We start from the raw sequence: 16,366 nt of genomic DNA, 5'->3' as shown, positions 1-16,366 counted from the left end.
GAAGGTTCTTTTATTATATTAAAGATCGTCCAAGACTACAAAGGCACCGAATTCAAATAAAGGTTAGTATGGAATGCCGCATACTTGTATTGACTACACTTGGGTGAGATGAGCGATGACAGCCTAAAAGTTGACTTAAACACGGGCCCTTAAGTTTGACGATTTCCTTTTTGTTCATAGTAAGAGAGATAACGCATGGAGCCCCCCCCCCCCCCCCCCCTCCCCTCTCGCCGTCCTGGGCGTCGAGCATTCCGCATGTTTAATCCCACCCGCGGTCTTAGCGCTCGCAATATGCTCGCATACCGAGCTAAAACAAAGGCGAGCGCAGCGGGTCCGTACCGTGTGCACATGAGAATTTGCGGAGTCGGCATTCGCCGAGAGCAGCGCGCCTCTTTGGGGCAGAATTATTCTCGATAGGAGTACACAGGAGGAGCTCGTGCCGTTCAGCGCATAAATTGATTGAACCGCACGCACGACCTTCCGGGAATCCGTTCCGACAAGAATCCGCTCGGAAAGGAAGCCTGAGCGAATGTCAGATTCCTGGTACTTCCCGATGGCACAAAACGTTTTGCCCTCTGGTTACAGTACCACGACACGCGAAACAATAAACGCCTGCTGACTGTACCACGTATTTATCGTGGTTTGAAGTATGCCCTTGTTCCGTCATTATTCCCCCTGCTGTCTGATCATATATCAGGTCCTATATAGTATCGGGCGTTGAGTAGAAATACTTCGTTATAGGAACCGAAAACGACTGCTAGTCTTATTTAACGACAAGGAGAGAACCATTCAACAACTGTATGCAGAGCCATCGCTAGGTGCACGCACAAATAATGAGCACGCACGTGCTCATTAGTTAACAATTTCTCCCTGTTGACAGGTGCAGCTGGTTGGTTTTACAACGGCACGGCCGCTTAGTGGCAGTAGGCAACAGGTGTAGCGGATTTGGAATGAAATGCCGTTTGCTTTGAATGCGATAGCATTATAGGCGGACTTCACTTCTGCGTAGCCACTCGCGCTGGTTGCCCATGTCACTGGTAACGAGCGGCCGCGCCCTTTCGCAAGTGCGTCAACAGCTTTCGGCGTGCACTCTCGCTCCTTATTAAACGCCAAGCCCGCTGGCGTCGTACGCGCGTAAGGTGCCTAGCGTACTAGTTGACGAAGGGACGAGGGTTACGTTTCAGACCACTGCTTCCGCTGGCGCGTGTACGCGCTCGTACGTGGTACTTTTTAAGGATTTCGTGGGCTGTTTGTTTTTAGGCAGAAACAAGGATAACGCAAGATCTAAGGTTGCTTTGGACGTAGCTATCAGACATTTCTCGACATCCTCCACAAAGTTTGCATTGACGCGTTATCGATTAGGTAAGGTAATTAAGGGGAGATGCTACTCGAAAAAATAATTATTATTTTTACTAGAGACTTGAAAATACTGGCATTCATAGAGTTTTTCATGTAGACTTCAAATATGTCATTAGTTTTTTTAGCTTCTATATTAGCTGCTATATTTGTTTAGTTATGTCCTATACAACGAAAAATTACAGGCTTCTTTGGAGGCACTTCCTTGCGTATTAGATTTTCACGAAGAGCATCATGTAGTAGCTTATTTACCTCTTCGTAAGTGCAAAGAGCTGATATCTATCCAAACTGCATGTACAATTAGTGGAACTATGGGGAAAAAAAACAATACATTAGCGCCCCAACTAATTTTTTTCACACTCCTATGAGAATAACCTTGTTCACTTATAACTGTCCTATAGTAAGAAAATTCGGCTTACATACACTTCAATATATGTATAAGGCTGACATCTATTTGAAATTTCAACATCTTTCGGCAGTAGTTGTGAAAGCACACGGTTGTATTTCATAGGAGTGTGAAAAAAAAATTTGTTAGCGTCCATATTTTTTTCTTTGCGTAGTTCCAGTAAATGTACTTGCTGTTTGGATGAATATCGGCACTCTGCGGTCTACAACGAGCGAAATAACTTAGAGCACGATGCTTTTTCGGATAATTTTGTACACGAGGAAGTGCCTCCAAAGATCACTATATTTTGTAGTTTTGTAGGACATAACCAAAGAAATATAAAAGTTACACAAAAACTAATGAGACATTCGCAATCTACCCAAAAAGCTCTATGAATGGAAGTATTTTCAAATCTCTAGCACTAATAATTAAAAAGAAAGTTCTTTCCAGTAGCTTCTTCCTTGAAAAGTTAGCTAAGCAAACTTGCCTGAATATACGTATATTTCCGCAAATGAGAAAAACACATACATACATACATACATACATACATACATACATACATACATACATACATACATACATACATACATACATACATACATACATACATACATACATACATACATACATACATACATACATACATACATACATACATACATACATACTGGCGTTTTCTCTTTTTCTACACCAAACACTTTTATTTTAAAGAAATCTTTAAAAAAGTCCGAGCGAACACCATACTTGCAAAAAAAATGAAAGCAATCTGTATACAAAAGGAAATAATTATATCATTAAACGTGCACCTACAAACTTTAAGGCGCATGTTATTATTCGAAAGTTGAAGGAAATCGTCATGAGAGTCTGGTTCCGTGTTTCAGAGAGAGAAGGGAGGAAGAAAACGCAAAGAGGTTAGACAAACTTTATCCAATTTGCTAGCGTGCACGTGGAGAGGGCGATGGGGGAGTGATAGAAAGAGAGATAAAAGGCACGAGTCTTTATCACACTTTCACAAGCACTAAGCAGGTACAGCATATCTAAAGTCGGGCACTCAAGTCTGTCGCTTTCAGTTACTATGAAAGAGCTCGAATGCCTTTCTGGGCTGATCAGCTGTGAGGCCAGGCTCCCAAGACCTTTGTTTCTGTAAATGGCCTATCGTCCAGTCTATTCAAGGCACACTTCAGAGTCTGGCGTTGTTTATCGAAGCGAAAACAGTGGTACAGAAGGGGATCGATGGTCTCTTCGCACTTACTCTTAGCGTACAATGGTGAACCCGCCATTTTAATGCGATAGTTGTAGGAGTTAGTGAAGACTGCTCCTACCTACTGCCGTCACACAAGTGCTGCGTCACGTCATGAAATATTTGTTCGTAATTGCAGTTTCAGTGATAGCTAGGTCGAGCCTGTATAATCGACGGTTAGAGTTCTGCAGAGAATGCCAATAGCCCGACGTGATGGTACACGCGAGATTGCGAAGCTCTCTTGTAGCGTCTACTCTCGATTAAGGTAGAAAGATTGTCGGGGCTGCAGCCTGGGCACATCAGGCAGTGTCATTGGCGAAGTGATCATCAACAATGCCACATTGTCCCGGCAGCCACTGAAAGGTTATGCCACGTCCTCGTTCAGAAACACAATGACAAATTTCTTTGATTTGGGACACCAGTTGTTCGTAATTTCCACGTCTTAAACTTTGCACGATATGGAGAGGTGCTTTGCAATCACAAAATATTGCCCATTTTCTAGGTGGTTCTTCTTGGATGCATCTCGCAGCAGCGCAAAGAGCGGCGAATTCTGAACCTGTAGCTGTCGTGACGTGTGAAGTCTTCATTTTGAAGACGACCGATCGAGATGATTTAACAATGGCGCCCGTTGAACCTTCTCCGAGTCTGAACTGCCCCTATAATCACAGATTCGGGTAGCCTACGAACAATGCAAAAGCTCCAATGTGCTTTTTTTGAGAGCCACGGAGGTCAGGCGAGCCTTCTTCGCACTTCTTGGAGCAGCAAGGTACACAGGCAGCTTTTTCCGGCACCACAGAGGAGATGGTGTTCTTGTTGCGGACGAGTATCTCAATGACAAAGAGGGCTGGTTAGCCGCAACTGATCTGGAAAACGCTGCCTTGGTCGCTTACTCGGGCAAGTGAGTGGGATGGTGGTCAAGAACTCTGGATATATGGCGAACATGCACCCGGAGTGCGTCGACAGATTTATAAGTCGTTATTAGGTGGTGTCTTGCGATGGCAATTGTTACTCCGACTGAAGCACATCGCGGTAGCCCCAGATACGTTCAAAGGGCTTGGCCTTGAATGCACTGCAGGACACGAATGTTAGTTTTGTTAGCATTGGACAGCAGTTGTGTGCTATGTCGCAAGTATCCCAGGAAGAGCATCCTGTATAGTTGAAGCATAGATGCCACGGATGTACCCAACGTTTTACCGGAGAGAAACGTTAGTATATGAGCGATATATGTAAGCCCGTTCTTCACTTATGAGATGTAGGGGCTCCATGAAACGTCCCTGTGAATAATAACAGCTAGGAATTGGTGAGATCTTGCGTATAAAATAAAAAATTAAATTTTGGGGTTTCACGTGCCAAAATTACTTTCTGATTATGAGGCACGCCGTAGTGGGGGACTCCGGAAATCTCGACCACTTGGGGCTCTTTAACGTGCACCTAAATCTAAGTACACGGGTGTTTTCGCATTTCGTCCCCATCGAGATACGGCCGCCGTGGCCGGGATTCGATCCCGCGACGTTGTGCTTAGCAGGCCAGAACCATAGCCACTAGGCAACCACGGCGGGTGCGTATGAAATTGTTTGGTGGTCAATAGAAACAAGGTAGCATGTCATGGGTGCTTGTGAGTACAAGTGACTAAAGTGCACTTCAGTTGGAATGCTGATTGCATTGGGCACGCAGGTACGACGATGTCAGGGTCCCTATTTTTTGGAGCCGTACATGCAGCTGGGGACGTGTAACTGCCAAGGCCCAGATGCATATGTCGTCAGCATAAACGGAAAGGTTGATCGCATGTGCTCGAACCTCGGCAAGTCAATGATAGCAAAGTTGAACAAAGTGGGACTGAGAATCCCGCCCTGCGGGACGCCACGGCAAGTGTAATGGTCAGCAGTTCGGCCATCCGCACTTTGCATGAAGAAGGATCTTTTGAATAGATAGCTCAGAATCCACCGAAACATTCGTCCACCAATTCCATTATGATCTAGGGCTTCAAGAATACATTCATGCGTTACATGAATGTATTCTTGAATGAAAGAATGTATTCATGCATTACATGAATGTATGTTTTAACCTGATGTAACCTTGAGAGAGTTAATAAAATATATATTGCATTATCATAGGCGCCTTTTACATCGAGAAAAAACGCAACCGATCTACTTTTGAGCTGTTTTTCGTATTGCACGGACGTCACAAGGTATGTGACGTTGTCGTCAGAGGAGTGGCCTCTTCTAAATCCGGCCACGGCCTCGAGGTGTATGTTGTGGCGCTCAAGGTACCACTCGAGGCTTGTGAGAACCATACTTTCCATTACCTTCCCAACGCAGTTGGACAGCGCAATGGGTCGATAGGATGCTAGGTCAAGTGTCGGCTTTCCAGGCTTCAGAAGTGGTATCAAGTGGCTGGACTTCCACCGTTCAGGAATGACGCCATCATTACATGACTGATAGTATCATTCCAGAAGTCGACCTCGACCATCTTCGCCTAGGTGGCACAAAGCTGCGTAGGTGATGCCTTCCGGCCCTGGCGATGATGAGCGCCTACATGTGGCCAGAGAAGCGTCTAGTTCCTCCTGACCTCCGATTCTGAGAAGCGTGTCGCAGGAACATCGCCCAGAATTTTGTTATTGACGGTGACCACACTACCCGCCATCTTCACACAGAAATCTTCGGCTATAACACCCTGCAAACAGCCTTGGTGGAGGGCTATAAAGCGTAGAATGGATGCCGTTGTTGTGGAGACGAGCTCAAAGTTGCGTGTAGATAGAAAAAGCTGTCGTCGAATTGCGCGCACTCGCATGTGGCAGTCACCTTCGCCTTATCAAATGAGGGGGAGTGCGGAGGCAGCTTCACTTGACAACTCGCGCGCCTAATGAGCTGAATTGAAGAAGCAATTCGACGGCAGTATTTCCATCTAGGCGAACAGTCTGAAATGCTAAAGCACGGAACTAGACTTTTATGACTGCTCCTTGCAGCTTTCTAATATAAACATCATAAAGTTTGTAATTGAAAAAGGTTCTGACGTAATTAGTTTATTTAATGATTCATGACTCAATTGCGTTTGTTATTCTTGCAAGTGATTTAAATAGAGTACACAGAGATAAAGAGGAAAAGCAAGGAGAGCAAAGGCAAGGAAGTCAACCAGAAGAGCGTCCGGTCTTCTACCCTACATTCGGCGTAAGGGCGATCTGAAAGAAGAAAAGAGGGAGATAATGAGCACTGCGTGCACGCGGGAGGATGCACAGGGACACTATAAGTGGTCACTCTGGCCGATTGAGCGCACGCCAGCGACGTATGGGACGACGTGTGTGACATATGTCAGACGCAGAAAATGGTCTCGAGCCCAGCCGGTTCAAGGTTATTCGAAGAGACAACCTTTCTCAAAAGTATGTGGGTTTTCTCAGCGCCTTTTCTGTTGTGTGGCATGGCTCCCTTGGCTCTTGTTACACTCTAGAGCTCTGGATGGTCAGTGTGAGAGTTATTTTTATTCCGCAGGCCGTTGGATACGGCACACCAAAGGAACTTTCTTGTACAGCCTGTAGTCAGCCGCGTGATGGCATGAAACGTAGTCCCTATACTTTTGACAAAACCTGTACGTTGTGTAGCCCCCTTTTCTAAAATTACAAAGTGTGTGTATATAAATATACATACATATATATCCCCAACACGTCTATTATTGAACAAAATTTCACTAATAGCTGTTTAGTTATTGACTTTAGTAGACGTATAAGCTCAGAACTGAAGTAAGCACAGCACCAGGCAATGCCATTCTCGATGCTTTGTCGGCTATTGAATACAGTTTGAGTGGTTCATGTTGAACACACGAAATAATTATTAAACAGAAACGCAAATTCAGTTTATACTGGTCAATTATTCTTTCACAACTAACAACATATTGTTTAAAAATAATGCCTATCATTACTTGACAACATGGTGGCAAAATTTCCTTTTCCTGAATTTCGCGATAAAATCTCAGCGGCAATGTGTCACTGTGACGACACCAATTTTAAAGTACTTTCGCCTGTTTATTCCGCTGTCGCACGGAAAAAGTCATCGAAGCTTGCTATGCCAGGTCATTAGCACATTTAGTATGCAACGTTGTCCTTCGATCCTTACCAATAAACAACTAACCAGACGCGAGCAGATTGACGGTGTGCAAACCTATGGCGTTACGATGCGCTGATGCGACGACTTCGACATCGGAGTCGCCACCCACCTATAATTTTTGCTTGTTTCTCTGGCTCCCCTCACCACAAGTGTGGCTATTTCAACATTGCGAAAGCGTATACTTTACTAAGGCAGCTAACTTCTCTTTGGTGTCCCGCTAAGCTCGAAATAAGATTGTTTTTAAACTCGTGGTTCAACTAAAGGACATCAAAGTAGCAGAATTCGATTACACTGTAAATGATGCGTAGCGAACAACCGCATTTATGCTTTCATTAGCTTCCCTCCGGACTCTATAGAGTAGAAAAAGCTCATCACTAGGCGCGTTAAAAAATAAGAACGCTGGCGCTCACATGTGAGGCCATTCTTTACCGTAAGTTACCGCGGAGCACGTTAAACGAATGTCCGCCCTACCACCGCTCCCTTCTATCGCTGAATATATTTAGTTGCAGGCAAGCGCTTCGCTCAAAGCGTCGCGGAAACTTAGTGCAGGCAAGCAAGCATGGAGACTAGAGATATGGGCGACGTGTATAGGCTGAAGAATTCCATGTATATAAGGGGGAGGCTTCTCGTCAAAAACATGAATCAGAAAACAATTTTCGCAGGTCTGCCGTAAGGGTAAAAGAATCGATAGCCCTCTCAGTGAAGGCAGCCTCGAGGCGTCTTTTGTCTTTTTCCGATCACCGCGTAATAAATTCGCTTAGGGAGCTTATGTCTGCCCCCTTTCCTCGTTCTTCTTCAAGCTGAGACTAAATTAGTTTTGGAAGCAAGTCAAGGGGAAACTCAGCATCTTGTGGGCATTCAAGCTGTAAAACACTGTCGGCTGTACATATGCAAAGCTTGAAGCCGAGCTTCGCGAGAACAGCAATGGTGAAAGAAAATAAGTTACTTTCAGTAGCGCAAATAACTAATTAAACGACAAGCCCTCTTTTGCCTCGCTCCAAGCGTTCAGTCTATAAAGCCTCTTACTCGAAAGTTAAGCAGCTCCCTATTAAAACGGCACGCCTCCGCCTAAGCAAAAGATGTGCAGCCAGGACTTATCAGGGCATTACGAGCGCCTCAAGAGTGTTGAAATGTGACAGCCGCTCTGGTTTCCAAGCGGACCAAAAACAATATCTCTCTGACAGAAAATAGCCCGAAACAGTAAAAGTGTTCAAATGATGTATGTGTGCGCTATACATAATATGACCAAGAAAGTGAACATATTTGCAACGATGTCCAAGTCTCTGCCTACCAACCTTTAAACCAGGAATGGGGTCAAAATCTAGCTCAATATTTGCGCAGTAAAATGAGGCTTAAAGCATAGCTATTGACAAGAATACCATTGAACTCGGAGAAATAACAAGAGGAGTGGCATTCTTAAATTAGTCGTGGGGCTTTTTCCAGAAATATAGCAGCTCGTTTCATCTTTATTGCAGGAACTTGCCGTGATGATCATACGACCATGTTTAGATTATACTACTATGGCGGCTAAGAGGGTTATCGTGGTTCGTCAGCATGAATTTTGGCAATAAAATGTACCTGTTTCCATTGTTGCCTTTCTAAACCAACGCACGATGGTGGCGCAGCTGTATATAGGCTGTACCACGTAGCTTGAGCCAAACATTATAAATCTTCAAATTCCGCGTAGCTGGACAAAACCAAGCTAATGTCATTTGCCGTCGCTTGTAGATACTCATATAATATCTTGCATTCCACCTTATTACTTAATTAGTCTTAAATAAGTAATCAACTACTCAAATATAATCAGACGAAAAGTGTGAATGAAAAAATTGTAGAGTAACACGAGAAAATCCCGATACAGATTTCTGTTTCTTAATACGTGCTGCATAAAGTGTTTTTTTCCAAGCAGGAGAGAAGCCCGTGAATACACGGAAAGTGCCTGGGGCGGCCAGTCGCGTGGCGCTATCTATATATTTAATGAACGAGAAGAAAGTGGACCGAGTCGCCCGATTTTTTATTACTAATATCACGAGAAGACAACAAACAAAGACACCTAAGACAACACAGGAGAATTATGATATGCGTAAGCGCATATCAGCTGAGCTCTCTCTCGACGTGAAAGGCGGGTATGGCAACGTTGCACATGACGCCGTCATCAACTCCCTGGAGAATATTGGAATCAGCGACCGCATGCTCTGCTGGTTATCCCACTACATAACTCGCCGATCGATCTTCGTACAAAAAGAACATGGCCCCACAGCTGAATATTACACCTACTACGTCGTGCCTCAAGGAGGAGTATCGTGTCCCACGTTGTTCAATGTGACACTGATTGTACTAGCTGAAGTTTTACCTAAAACAACCTACCTCTCGATATAAATAGATGACATCTGCCGTGCTGACTGACTTCTGCAGTCACTCGTCCTCAGGTTCGAGCGCAATTGCAGCGGGCAGCAACTTTGACATCAGCATACCTTCAAACACAAGGCTTGACTGTATCGAAGGAGAAATGTGCATTGATTACATTCAGACGTAAACCTATGACACCATACCCAGTCTCCATTAATGGGCACACTATCACCCATGGAAATACCCATCGAATCTTGGGTGTAATAATCAACCGAAATCTTTCATGGAGCCCTCACTGCACGTACCTGAAAGAAAAACTGTTGTCGATTGCTCAGGTACTGAGATTCCTGTGCGGGAAAACATGGGCACATCTGTACGCTCCATGCTTCACTTTTACAGAGCTCTATTCCTAGGCTATTTACACTACAGCCTTCCAGTGTTGGCCAGTGCGTGCAAGTCAAATATTCGCTTATTGGAGAGCTTACAGGGCCAACCACTGCGCACGTGTTTAGGACTTCCTCGCTGTGCGTCAACAGCTGCAACAATCGTGCTCGCCAAAGATCATCCCATCCAAACATACGTTGCTGTGTACTGTCTCAGGACGCATATCAGCCATCTTTCCCGCATCCCCGATCATCACTTGGCAGTTTTGCCATCGCAGAGACCTTGTGCAACGATTTCTGAAGTTATATACACCAATACAAATTGTCTTCCATTAGGATACATACCAGCAGCAAGGTCTTCATTGCCCTTGTGGTGCCTCCAACAACCTCAGCTGCGACTAAGTATTCCGGGTGTAAAGAAGAAAGCCAATCACCCAAAAATAACTCTGAAACAGATGACGCTGCTATTAATCAATGAGACATACGGGGACCGAATACACATCGATACCGATGGTTCGGTCTCACCTACCAGCTTTTCAGGTGACGTTGTCATTCCGGATACGAAACCACAATGAAGTTGAAACTGTCATACGTGACAACATCAACGGCAGCAGAGCTTGCTGCCCTGCGTACTGCTCTCAGAATCCTCCTGAAAGAGACACCCTAGAAATGGGCGTGCCTTTGCGACTCTAAGGCAGCATTTCAGAGTCTGCATTTTGCCCTATATCATAGGACTCATGAGCACCTGACATATGAAATAAGAGAAGACCACAATCAACCTCGCTAAAGGGCATGAAATTATATTCAAGTGGCTACCTGGACATACCGGCATTGCTGGTAATGACTTCGCCGACGAAGCCGCCCGGTCTGCCCATCTGGAAGCCCGACCAATTCCAATCCCTTTATGAATAACAGACGCTGCAAAAAAAAACCTTCATATCGTGGCTAAAGCTTTAACACGCAAATAATGGTCTTCTCCCAACCTCCCCAAGTGTCATCTATCCATCTTGATCCATCCTTAAAGCTACAAGTGCCATCAACAGTTGCCTGCTCCTAGGCGACAGTATTGTGCGGCCTCTTGCTCGGGCTGACATTTACGAAAGTCTACTCTTTCCGCATTCTCATGGGCCCATGTGCGACACTTCTGGAACCAGAACAACCATTGAACACATCCTATGTCTCTGTCCCCAGTACGAGGTCGAGCGTGAAGCTCTCCGGACAGCATTGAACCAGGTGGACTCTAGACCATTTTCGGAAATGAAGACACTTGGACCGTGGCCGTACTCGTCGATGGCACAGAAAGCCACGAAAGTGTTGTTGAAATACCTCAAGACAACAGGTCTTGGCAACAGTGTGTAGACTACTTGCGAACCTTCACATGAGCGCCTAGCTGTGCTCCCGCTATCTCCTCTCTCTCTTCGTCCGTATACCCTTACCCCAGTGTAAAGTAGCGAACCAGACGTGCGTTTGGTTAACCTCCCTGCCTTTCCATCTTCTATCTCGCTCTCTCCCTATTCGTACTTACTAATTTAATTAAAGAAATTATAAATTAGTGGATATTAAATCGGATGAAGAAACAGCTGGCCACAGGTGGGATACGAAACCACGTCTTCGCATTACGAGTGCGATGCTCTACCAATTGAGCTACCGCGGTGCCGTTTTCCCATCCAATATCTCGGGTATTCATCTTTTACTAAGAGAACTAACCCGGGGACTGTTAGCCAGCGCCACCACTCACAAACCTTGGTAGCGGATGTGGAACATCCTTTCAGCCACAGACGTCACGAGTGCGTGATCTTACATGGATGACGACAACTCGTCAATAAACCGACACATGCTTCCTGAAAGCATCAATGTTGCGGGATTCGAGACCATCGTTATGTAATTAATTGGAAGAAAGGGAACCGAGTTTTAGTAGTAAAACATAATTACCCCAGAAAAAGGATGGGAAAACGGCGCCGAAGTAGCTCAATTGGTTAGTGCATCGCACGCGTAAGGCGAAGACGTGAGTTCGTATCCCACCTGCGGCCAGTTGTTCCTTCATCCACTTTCTTTTCCATTTTTTTGTCATTTCTTTAACTCAATTAGTAAGTATAAGTAATTTCCCCTATGTTGTCCTTGGTGTCATTGTTTGTCGGCTTCTTATGGTATGATTATAAAAAATCGGGCCCCTTAGTCCCCTTTCTTCTCGTTCATTGCATACGAGGGTCTCCAATCCTGCAACGTCGATGCCTTCAGGTAGAATTTATGCATTTATTGACTAGTTGCCGTCACCAAAATAAGACGACGCAGTCATGACGCCTTCGGCAGAAAGGATGTTCCATATCCGCTCCCAAGGTTTGTGAGTGGTGGCGCTGGCTTCTCTCCCAAGGTTGGTTCTAGTAGTAAAACATGAATACCCCAGTGAGTGGATGGGGAAATCGCACCGCGGTAGCGCACTTGGTAAGAGCATCGCACGCGTAATTCGAAGATGTGGGTTCGTATCCAACCTGCGGCCAATTGTTTTTAGTGGAACGAGCATCGAGTGACACTCCTGTTTCTTGCGCAGCACTTCCGGTTCGCATGTTGAATCGACCGGGGACGAAATTCAAGATAAACGAAAAAAAAAATTGAAAGAAATAATAGCAGAGAACAAAATTCAAGGTTTTCATTATTGATATGATATTAGAGTACAAGTTTTGTTACAAGTTGAGTTACCTAAGTCTCTGGAATAATTATAATTAATTATACATCACTGATAACAGTATACCAAAGCACAGAATCGTAGTCTTTTGAGACTGGCCACGTGAGCAAGACTTTGGTGAAATTTCTGAAAACCGGGAAGTTGAAGACGGAATTAATGACGTCACTAATGATGTCGCACGCAAGAAGGCGGCATGATATTTATCCAGCTAATTAATGGAAAACAAATGCCTTTCATAGACTACACATCTGCCTACCAGAGCGGATGTGACTTCACTCCCTCCTATCTCGCTTTTCCTCTCCCGGTGCTCACCTGCTCGCTCGCTTGCTCGCAGCAGCTGCGCGCACGTGCCCGCTACATGCTCTGACGTCAGCACCGGAGAGGGCGCGTAAGGTGCACTTTGTGAGCCGCTCGCTATGCGACTACGCCCCACCAGGTGGTTCGCGCTGCGATTCCTCCTCGCCATCCCTCGTTCCTCGCCCGCATATCGTGATACGGAAAATGCGTTCGCTCGTTTAACCTAACGAACACCAACGCCGAGGTGCGAGTGCCATTAAGAGACGCCTAAGTCAAAGATTAGGGTAGCCTACCATTTTTTTTTCATCCACTCCTATTTCCATTAATTTATCATTTCTTTAATTCAATTAGTCAGCACAAGTAATTTCCCTATGTTGTCCTTGGTGTGTACACACCAAGGACAAGATGTAGAACGACACCCATGTACTTAGATTCAGTTGCACGTTAAATAACCCCAAGTGGTCTAAATTTCCGGAGTACCCCACAACGGCGTGCCTCATAATGAAATCGTGGTTACGGCACGTAAAAACCCCATAATTTATTCTTATTTTTTTAATGGGGGCTGAGAAGTTTGGTTGGAATATGTTCGTATTTCTAATGATTTGTTCGCAACTTCGCGTCAATCATATATTACCTTGCTAATCTGCTCGGGATCTCCTGAGACTTACTATGTTCTCGAGACTGCGACACTCCATTTAACACTCTTTGTCGTCATTTACCATCACCTCCTATATTGCATTACTTCGAGCCTCATCCACCTAAAAATTCCCACATAGACGCCAGCGGTATTGGCCTTGGTGCGGTTCTTGTGTATGGTACACGTGATCGCGGTGACCACATCATCGCATATGTGAGTCGCACACTCGCGAAAGCCGAATACAAGCACAGCGTCACAGACAAAGAGTGCCTGGCTATCGTGTGGGCGCTCGGCAAGTTGCGCCCTCAACTTTAAGGCCACCCTTTTGACGTGGTCACTGACCACCAGGCTCTTTCTTGGTTCTCCTTTTTGAAAGACCCTTTTGGCTCTCCCTTTCGTAGGCCTCTTCAAATTCAGGTGTACGGCATACCTCTATTATTCCGATAGGGTCAGTATTACGTATACTCGGACGCAGACGTTCGGTCTCGCTCGCCACTGTCATCTAATTCCACTGACTGCTTTTCCACACCTGACCCCGTGTTGTCCTCCATCGATGTCGCCACTATTGCTTCCGAGAAGCGACGTGGCTCCTGGATGATACACACAGACTTTATTACAGCGAAAGCTGCGTATGACTAACCTTCCCTAATTTTTTCATCGTCCGGCAACAGAAAAAAGCATCATGTGGGCCGATCCTGGTGATAGTGCAGAAAGGATCCAAGCCTTATGGCACATACCCACAAGGGTATTTGCCACAGGAGTCAGTGTATGAGCCATTAATTATGGGGGTGTGAGCCATTCAACAGCTGCGTTATCGATGGCGCGTACACGTATTTTTCGTACACCCGAAGAACAACATGCGCACGAGGAGCGCCGGAGGGAACAGCAACGAGACTGTAAACGGCGCCCGTGCGAAACGACCACCGACGAAGAACGTTACCGCGATGCTAAATGAAAACAACAATCGCGAACTCGGGCAACTCCGAACGAGCAACGACGCCCGACTCGCAACGCAATACGGCGGCAGAGGTACAGGGTGGACCGAGTGAACGACTTCAGAGGGGCGGATACAAAGTTCTGACGAGACTTTCTGGATAAACATTTTGCGCTATACAGATGGAAGAAGAAATCATGATCTTAACGGTGTACATCTCTTCCACTACTTCCAAGTCCGAAGTCAAGGAGTTCATGACCACGTATTTTCATTGAGTTAGAAATCCAAAATCAAGAAAGGGGTTGACAGATGGAATAGCACACTGTGGTATAAAGTTTGTAAACAGGGATAAGGTGCGTCAGAAAGGCTGGCCGACGTTTCGATAGGAGGACCTATCTTCGTCAAAGGCGGCCTTGTCGTCCTCGGCATGTTAGTTTTAAAGGGTTAGTGCAGTGACGTCACGTGCGTTTGTCGTCGGTGGCTGTTGGTAATAAATGGAGAGACTTCAGAGGTAATGAGCGCTGTCGCCTGACGTCTGTGAGCGTCGTTCGCAATACGAGGGGACAAGAGCGGGAAAGTGGGAAGGCTAGGAGAAAAGAAAAGAAAGTGGGTTAGAAAGTGGGTTAGAAAGGATGGTACCACACCTGTGATCATCAACGGAGATTTCAACGAGGACATTTCTAAGCCAGAGAAGAATTAGTTCATGCAATACATGTTGGATGAGCTTGGCCTGCAATGTAGCTCTAACTCCATAATACCTACCACGCATCACGGGACGTGCATTGATTTGATTCTAGCGAAGAACCTCTGTAGGGTGGCAGTCGAAACACTGAGTATATATCACAGTGATCATAAAGCAATTGTGACTACCCTGACAAAATAAAGAGTCTCAGTCGAACATCAACCACTATATTTAATAAATCATCCATTCAAGCCCATCAACTTCAATCATCAGACACTTCAAACAAATGACAACCATTCGACTCTGTAAAGATGGAATGGCAGCGAAATCTGACGACAGTCAAAGCTCTCAAACGAAAAGCAAGGTGCTTTCGCTGCCATTCCATTTGCACAGAGTGGAATGGTTGTCACTTTTTTTTAACTCCAGCGTTTGACATCCGTAATCAGCTCCTCTATCACCGCACACGCCCAATAATTTTGGAAGTTACCTTGCAGCTATCTGTCGACCTTCGCCGCAGTGCACCAACGTAACTAAATCTGCAGCATTTTCAAAAATTATGCTTCGGAAGACCACAAGAATCTCAACAACTTTCAGTTAAAAACGTCGAGAGGATCCACCCTTCCAATAACTAGCACATCATTCATGGTACGTAGTCGTAACATTCTTGCTGGTTATAGCAGCATTTTGCTCAGGACTAAAATATTGCTACAACGCTGCCGGAAAGGTACGTACGAACACTGAGTACCGTAAATGCGTATTTTATTAGAAGTACGTACCGTCTTGACGCTGCTAACTGAAAGTTGCCGAAATTTGTGCGGTCTTTCGAAATATTTTTTTAAGAATGCAGCCTGTTGAGTTATGCTGATGCCTTGCGGTCAAGTTCGACAGATGGTCGCAGGGGCAATGTCCAGAATTCCTTGGGTATGACTACACGCCCGACAGTCGTAGATGCCTCCCCATCATACCTAAAACTTCCCGCCCTGAAATCTGCGCCTCCTTCCATATCTATCCATAGTGTGCTTATGCCGGCCTATTTGAGACTTAGTAGTGGCGCAGCATATACTATCGGCGTCAAATGAAACGTGAACAGCAGAGCGCATGGTCGAAGCATAACTAAACATATAGTGCGCGCCCTCCAGTCATCACCATTGACAGGCGTTGACCGCACTGCGCGATGATGCTTCGCCTATACTGCAACATTTTCTTCTCGGTTCTAGTCCCATTTTATTATTGAAAGAAAACGAAGAGTTAGAATATTGCAGTATACGGCGAGTATTATCGCACAGTTGGGCGAAACCGGATGTGCTGATGAATAAAATGTGG

At 45.4% G+C, this 16,366-nt stretch overlaps 1 non-coding gene across 1 annotated transcript; it reads right to left on the bottom strand.

The window, feature by feature from the left end:
- Nucleotides 1–11,392: 11,392 nt before the first annotated feature.
- TRNAT-CGU (transfer RNA threonine (anticodon CGU)) lies at nucleotides 11,393–11,464 on the bottom strand. The gene has a single exon. It is a non-coding gene; the product is annotated as a tRNA-Thr (tRNA).
- Nucleotides 11,465–16,366: the final 4,902 nt, after the last annotated feature.

The sequence above is a fragment of the Dermacentor andersoni genome, chromosome 1 (genome assembly GCF_023375885.2).
Source record: "Dermacentor andersoni chromosome 1, qqDerAnde1_hic_scaffold, whole genome shotgun sequence".
NCBI lineage: Eukaryota > Metazoa > Arthropoda > Arachnida > Ixodida > Ixodidae > Dermacentor > Dermacentor andersoni.
Note: the sequence above shows the minus strand (reverse complement) of the source record. Positions and strands in the feature narration are given on the sequence as shown.